Genomic DNA, 7,969 nt, shown 5'->3' on the forward strand with positions numbered 1-7,969 from the left:
AACGCATCTTCTGTGGTTTCATACAAATTTTAAGATTGTGTGTTCTATTTCTGTGAAAAATATCATTGGAATTTTGATAGAAATTGCAAATATTTCATAGAAATTGTGAGTACGAGATTGTTTGGGGTAGTACGGACATTTTAACAATATTGATTCTTCTAATTCATGAGCATGGAATATCTTTCCATTTATTTGTATCTTCTCCTTTTTCATCAATGTTTTATAGTTTTTAGGCTTTCATCTTCTTGGTAAACTTATTACCAAGTTTTTTTTTTTTATGCAATTGCAAATAGGATTGTTTTCTTAATTTCTTTCTGTACTTTATTGATATATAAAAATACAACTGATTTTTCTACATGAATTTTGTATTCTGCAATTTTCCTGAATTGACTTATTAGCTCTTACAGTTTTGTTTAGTTTTGTTTTATTGTTGGAGTCTTTTTAGGTCTTTCCATATGTAATATCATGTCACCTGCAAATAGTGAGTTTTACTTCTTCCTTTTTGATTTGGATGGCTTTAATTTTTTTTTCTTGCCTAACTGATCTGGCTAGACTACACTGAATAAAAATGGTAGAAGTGGGCATCCTTGTCTTATTTTTTATTTCAGTTCAGCTTTTCACCATTGATTATGATGTTAGCTCTAGGCTTGTTATGGTCTTTATTTTGTTGAGGTGTATTCTCTCTATACCGACTTTCTGGAGAGTTTTTATCATAAATAGATGTTGAATTTTGTCAAATGCTTTTTCTGTATTTATCGAGATGACTATATGATTTTTATCCTTTATTTTCTTAATGTGGTATATCCATTGACTGATTTAATATGATAATATATATAAAACATATATTTTATATATATAATTTATTACTTTATATATAATGTGATAAATATCCATTGACTGATTTGCACATGTTGAACCATCCTTGCATCCTTGGAATAAATCCCAGCTGGTCAAGGTATGTGATCCGTTTCATGTACTGTTGAATCTGGTTTGATAACTTTCATTTGCATTTTGTGAGGATTTTTGCATCTGTATGCATCAGGGATATTGGCCTGTAATTTACTTTTCTTGCGGTGTCCTTGTCTGGTTTTGGTATCAGAGTAATGCTGGCATCCTAAAATGTTTGGAAGTGTCCCCTCTTCTTTTTTTTGGAAGAGTTTGAGAAGGATTGGTATTGATTCTTTAAATGTTTGGTAGAATTTGCCAGTGAAGCTATCTTGTCCTGGACTTTTGTTTGTTGGGAGATTTTTAATTACCAGTGTAACCTTGTTACTAGTAACTAGTCTGTCCAGATTTTCTATTTCTTCATGATTCATTTCTCTTGAAATAAACCCAGATATTAAGATGTCTCCTTCTTTGTGTCCTTTTAAGCCATACTGACAACTTCATTCACTACATACTCAGGACCAAACGACCAACAAAGGCAAACTGTGATCATCGGGCGCTGTTTGTAGCAATGGCTTTGTTTTTGACCTAGTCTTGCACTGCTCCAGTTTCTTCCCTGCTCCAGTTTCTGTCCCGATCCAGATACCCAACTACCTTTCCTGTTGGTTAGTTACCCTGTTTCTGCCTTTAGACTTGACCTTTGTACTTGCTTTCCTAGGCTTGAGTCAGTCATGCCTTTGTCTCCTTCCACTTGAGAATACTTTGATGTGCTGACTGCACCCTGATCTTGCTGTAATCAGCACTGCATTTTTTTTTTTTTAATACTGCAGCCTTGTACGTGGAGAGAAGGAGAGGTGGGCAAAACTCCCTCAACATAATTAGATTTTATATGAAAAGCAATTATAGAATTAGAAAAATATCTGTAAAAGCAAATTGTTTAAGCAAAGTCTACAAAGATATAGGTAAGGATGATGTTGTTGAAACAGTATTTAGAACAATGTTTAATAAGTTAGGCAAATTTCATAGACTTAAAAAAGGCCAGACCATGTTCTTTAAGGTGGAACTATGCTAAGGAACATCTCAGTTACGGAATACTCGTAGGATCTGCTGGGGGCTTTGTGGTGAGGCTGTAATTTTCGACACCTCCCTTTTCCTGGTCCTACTACTTTCATGATCCCCTTACCTAAGAGTTGTTTTCTGGGGTATTTCCCAATAACTTCACACTTCCCAGGGAATCCAAGTGATGACAAATGTAAAATTTACTTTGATAAGGAGCTATAGCCAAAAAGTCAATAGTCACTTTGATATGGAAATGGCTTGTTTTGATCAAAAGGTTTTGGAGACACTGATCTCTAGAAAGAAAAACAATAGTGGTGGAGAATAATTAAAAATTTTCAACATTTTTTTAATAGAAAAAAATGGAAACAATCAGGAAAGAAGAATTACATGAAATTGAAGAGAAGAGAAAACTTCAGGAAGAAGACATTCTCTGTGAATTTTTGTTGGATCTGAATGAGGTCAAATCACGCCACGTAGTACAGAAGGCAGTTGGATAAAAATGGCAGGACAAAATTCCAAAAGTGTAATTTTGGTGGGCGGGTCAGAGTTGGGGGTTTTTTATGATCACATATCACTCTGCAGAGATGCTGGACCTGGAAGAGAAACACTACATCAAAATGGGTCAAAAAGCAAGAAGATATCTAGAAAAGAAAGTAAAAAACAAAAAACAAAAAACAAAAAACAAACCAGGTTGGAGAAGCTCAGCAAAAATAAATTCTAGCCAGTTTCACTAGTTTCTTTGTTTTCACAGAGGGGAAAGGAAATGTTCCAGGATTTGATTTTTGAAGTGCATAAGCCCAGTCCACATTGTGCGTGTGTGTGCACAGAATGCCATTCAGTTTCTGTCCAGACACATGGTCACTCTCCAAACCAGGAGGTCATGCAGGATGTTTGTGGTTGTGGGAGTGGTCCTAGGGTTAATGATAGAGATATGGGGTAGCAGAGGTGATGGTGAGGCTGGTTTGATAGTGGTGTCGGCTGCAACACTAGTGGTGTAGGAAAGTGTTGACAGGAGGGTACTTGTAAATAGCGTGTGTAGGTATTAGGAGATATGTCAATGGGGTTTCTGAGCAGTTCTGATGCACATACTACCCCCATGTCTGTAGTCAGCTCTTTATGGTGGGCTCACTACTTCCCCTCCTTTCCTCAGAACTTTAAGTTTGGATAAATTTTATCTTACACTATATATAATAAATATTATAATAAATATTATTCATGTGACTCAGTCTTCTCATATTATCATTTATGCAACCTGGAATATAATTGCAACAAGATAAAAGAGAAAAGCCTCAAAATTGAACTGCTGTCGTATAAACAAACCCATACTTTTTGAGTATACTAGAGCAAGCTTCTCAATAAATTGAACTAGTTCATAACGACCATGGCATGTATCACAGAGATAAAGAGCCAAAATTCAGATACTATTGTGATGAGGCAGAGCCCTCCAAAATAGAAACTCAAATATTCCCCTGAAAGTGTATTGCTGATGTGTTAGTGTGCTCTTATCAAATTTTTCACCTTCTCCTTTTTCTTTTTCTTTTTTAAGATTTTATTTATTTATTTGGGTTTGGGTAGAGGAAGAAGAGAGTGAGAGCACAGGTGTGTGCAGAAGTGCAGAGGTGAGACAGAGGGAGAAGCATATTCCCCGCTGAGCAGTGTGCCTAAAGCCAGGCTTGATCCTGGGGCTCTGGTATCACGACCTGAGCTTAAGGTAAATACTTAAACAACTGAGCCACCGATACTCCTCTCATCTTTCTCTTTTCAATTTCGCAATCAGGTTACTTAACTAAGGTTACCAGGAATACACCATGTTTGTTAATTTCATGCACTTTTTTAAAGAAGATATAATCTCTGTGTTCATTAAATATGTAATTCTCTTGCAAAAATATAAGACCTTTTGAAGGTGAATTATTTAGCCCATGGATAATTTGCATCCTACACTTTATATAACTTGATCACTCACTTAACACCTCATCATAAAGTAGGTTGATAGGTGGCCTCTGGCTAACTGATTGCATTTTCAAAGGGAATGTCATGGAAAGAAACACATCTCAATGCCACCACTGTTATTACTCTGATATATTTGCCTCTAAGATACAGATTCCATAAATCTGAAAATGTTGCTACCTGTAAAAAAAAAATACAAATAACTGTAGATTTTATTAAAAGAAAAAATATACTACAAATTCAATTTGGATTAACTGGATTTTCTAATGTTCTTAATTTCCATAAATTGAAGTATATAATTAAGTAATTTTTCTACTAGTTGAGAAAAGCTATGAGAACTTTGAGAAAAAAGTAGTAAGAGGCCACCAGTTATTACAACCTATTACAAAGCAATAACAATTAAAACAATGTGATATTAATGCAAGAAATGAGACAGATGGGACATAATCCAGGAACAGGCACTATTATATGTTACTTTAATATACAATCCAGAAGTGTTGGGCCACCTGGCTGGCTCAGTCCTCAGTCAAGTAGAGCATGTGACTCTAGATCTCAGAGTCGTAAGTTTAAGCCCCACATTGGATGCAGAGCCAACTTAAAAAAAAAAAAAAAGTTAAAAAAATTAACAGAATGTTAGTGATACCAGTTGGGACATTTTTTTGTTGTCTTGAAGCTTTGATGAAGTCCTAAATCTCAGGACCTAAGGGATATTTGCTCCACATATTCTAAACTGAGAAATAGACACATGCCCACGAGCTTACTCAGAAACACAACATGGATCCTGGCACCCTTTCAGGCTACATTAAAATAGAGTAGGATTTCAAACATTGTCTTCAGAGTGAGGCTTCCTTTGGAGACAACTGCACAGTTGGGAGAGCGTACTATGTTTTTCTACCACTCCTCATAGTGGCAGAATCTTGCTTCTTCAAGGGAACTTCAAGAGAATCACTCACCACGTCTGATTTGACTGATAGAGAGGAAGTATTTCATCACCCAGACTGGCTGCTTGCTGAGCTGTTAAAACTCAGGTCTTACTGGTGCAGCTATTAAAATAGAGCATGGTAAGACCTTTCTGTCGGGCGGCAGCCATCAGCTCAAAGGTAGGCCAAGATGGGCGCTTACAAGTACATTCAGGAACTATGGAGGAAGAAGCAGTCCAAGGTAATGTGCTTTCTTCTCAGGGTGCACTGCTGGCAGTACTGCCAGCTCTCTGCGCTCCACAAGCCTCCCCACCCAACCCACCAGATAAAGCGCACAGACTGGGCTACCAGGCCAGGCAAGGTTATGTCATGTATCAGATTCGTGTGTGTCATGGTGGCCGCAAAAGCCCAGTTCCTAAGGGTGCTACCTACAGCAAGCCTGTCCATCATGGTGTTAATCAGCTAAAGTTTGCACGAAGCGTTCAGTCTGTTGGAGAGGGCGAGCTGGACGTCACTGTGGGGCTCTAAGAGTCTTGAATTCTTATTGGGTTGGTGAAGATTCCACATATAAACTCTTTGAGGTTATCCTCATTGATCCATTCCATAAAGCTATCAGAAGAAATCCTGACACCCAGTGGATCACCAAACCAGTCCATGAGTACAGGGAGATGCTAGGGCTGACGCCTGCAGGCCGAAAGAGCCGTGGCCTTGGAAAGGGTCATGAGTTCCACCATACTGTTGGTGGTTCTCACCGAGTGGCATGGAGAAGACGCAATACTCTCCAGCTCCGCCATTACCGCTAATCAAAGTAATGTTTGTAAAATTCTTACCTATTAAACAATTTAGGGCAGTCGTGTCTGCTTTAAAGTGTTCTTTAATTTGTCTGTTAAATTTAGTTGTCTGCAGATTGTTCCATGAATGCATTGTCAAATTATGAAAGTTAAAGTGCAATAATGTTTGAAGACTGTAAGTGATGGTGTATCTTGTTTCTAATAAGATAAACACTTTTGTCTTTGCTTTATCTTATTAGGGAGTTTATATGTCCGTGTTTAAAAACTGTTTGGTATAATAGGTATAAAATAAATTCTGTAAAAGTGGAATGCATAAGCTAGCCATGTAGATTTGTTGGTGCATGTAATGAAACCTACAGCTTATTGGAGTGATGTAATGCTCTGGTTTACTCTCAAATGGCTGTTATTAGGGGTTTGGAAAGAAGATTTTTAAACTGGATCTTGCTTGGAAATGTGAAGACTATCCTAATGTTTAATCATGATCATAGTAAACTGCATTAACCAGGAACACATTTTTATATTGAATCCAATATTCCAACTGTGTAACTGTTGCTTTGGAAAAATACTTAAAAAGAATCCCACAAATTTTTTAAGAGAATTGAATAAAACTACCTATTACAGAAGGGTTCTCTTAAAAAGGAAAATACATCCTGCTTAATCAAAGCAAAATTGCCTTGGTCTCCACAGTACTGTTGAAATTAACATCAAATGTGGAGGCTCCTGGTTGTATCCCATGACTCCATAGGATCTGTAGAATCCTGAATTTCCTGCAAAGTGGTTAGTTAATGGTCTCTATGAAAACTGATGGAAATTGAACATTAGGTAAATGAGAAGACTAAGATACATAAGCTAGTAATTAGTGCTAGAATTGGGTAATTGGTGGCCCTCAAGTGTGAGGATGAAAAATTAAAGTTGGCTTTGATTAGAATCTTAAGTACTTTATCCATGGTCTTTGTGACCATTATGAATCCACTAGCCACCTCAGGAGAAAAAAATGGGGTTGGCTTTACTAAGAGTCTCATGCTCTACCGACTGAGCTAGCCGGGCAGTTTGGGGTTGGCTTTAAAAGTACCTCATTGCTCATTCCAAGTCCTAAGCCATCTTGGGTCAACCCACTTAAACATTCCCATAGGCTATTGAGAAAAGTCATGTAGTTGGTGTCATTACAAGTCTATAGTTTTCCAATCTAATCCTTACATGTGTTATCCCCAGTCACTTTTCTCATCCTTAACTCAAACCCCTCAAAATCTTTGCCGGTCCATCAATTGGGCCCACCTTGAAGTTAAGTATACCACTATTCTGTGTCCATTTTGTCTTCCAGTAGATGAGGTTTTTGTTTTCCAGGGTGAATTTGGGTGTGTAGGAACTATGGGAGAGGAATTGCCCCAATTTTAAGTTCGCTAACTGAATCCACGGTTTGATTTCAAAATCTAATTGCTGGTTTCCTTGAGCCAGTTTTTACATATTTTTAGGGGTCTTAAGCTTAGTTAAATGATTTCTAGAAAAAGGATCAAAACCTCTTTGAGACCTAAATTCCTTTTCCACTCAAAAAGAGATCCTAAACCATATATATATTTTGTGTGTAGAGGTTGTTCAACTAAAGGAATAAATGTTTATTAAACTTAAAAAAATAGACCATGGTAAGAACATCATAAGAGAAACTTGTTCTGGCTCATCTGGAGTTTGGGGAACATAGAGAACACTGTTTCACTCTTTCCTAGAAAAGTCTGGATATGAAAGGCTATCTAGAATTGCCTTGATGGCAAGGCCAAGACCAATATGCAGAGTTGGAGCAGCTGAGATGCTGAGTTTCTCTGAAACCCATAAAGACAACTTGGATGTAGTGAGTCTAGACTGGTGCCGTTTTGAAAAAAATACCCCAAAAGAACTGCCTGCTTGGATAAGTGGACCCTAGCAGAAAGAGGCTGTGTGAGGGTGTATCAGGAAAGCAGGAGCTGAAGGAGAGTATTACAAGGTCACAAGAATGTACATCATCCCCATAATGGACAGAGGGCCAAGGAGCCAGAGTTGGGGGGGGGGTCACCAGATAATTCACTAAATCACCCCCTAAAAGAGGGAGTTGGCTTTTGGTAATCTGACTCTGAAGATTAAAAAAAACCTGAATCTTTTCAACATTCAGCCAAGTAAAAGGATGATTTTGTTCCTTTTCGTCTTATCCCCAACTTCTTGCTCTAAGCTTTGATGGGCCAAAAATAGCAGTGAGTGAGTGAATGGAGAGGAGAGAGTGAATGAAACCAACAATATCCAATTAAACTTGGGGGCAAAGAGGAGACACTTGAAATTGAAAGGAAGATGAATTTTTAAAAATTTCATTGGAATAAGAGTTTTTAATAGTAAAAAAATAAG

The 7,969-nt window shown here is 37.4% G+C and overlaps 1 pseudogene; it reads left to right on the plus strand.

Moving 5' to 3' along the window:
• Positions 1-4,978: 4,978 nt before the first annotated feature.
• Positions 4,979-5,664, plus strand: LOC116881028 (annotated as a pseudogene).
• Positions 5,665-7,969: the final 2,305 nt, after the last annotated feature.

This window comes from Lontra canadensis, unplaced genomic scaffold, assembly GCF_010015895.1.
Source record: "Lontra canadensis isolate GAN:19392208 unplaced genomic scaffold, GSC_riverotter_1.0 scaffold70, whole genome shotgun sequence".
Lineage (NCBI taxonomy): Eukaryota > Metazoa > Chordata > Mammalia > Carnivora > Mustelidae > Lontra > Lontra canadensis.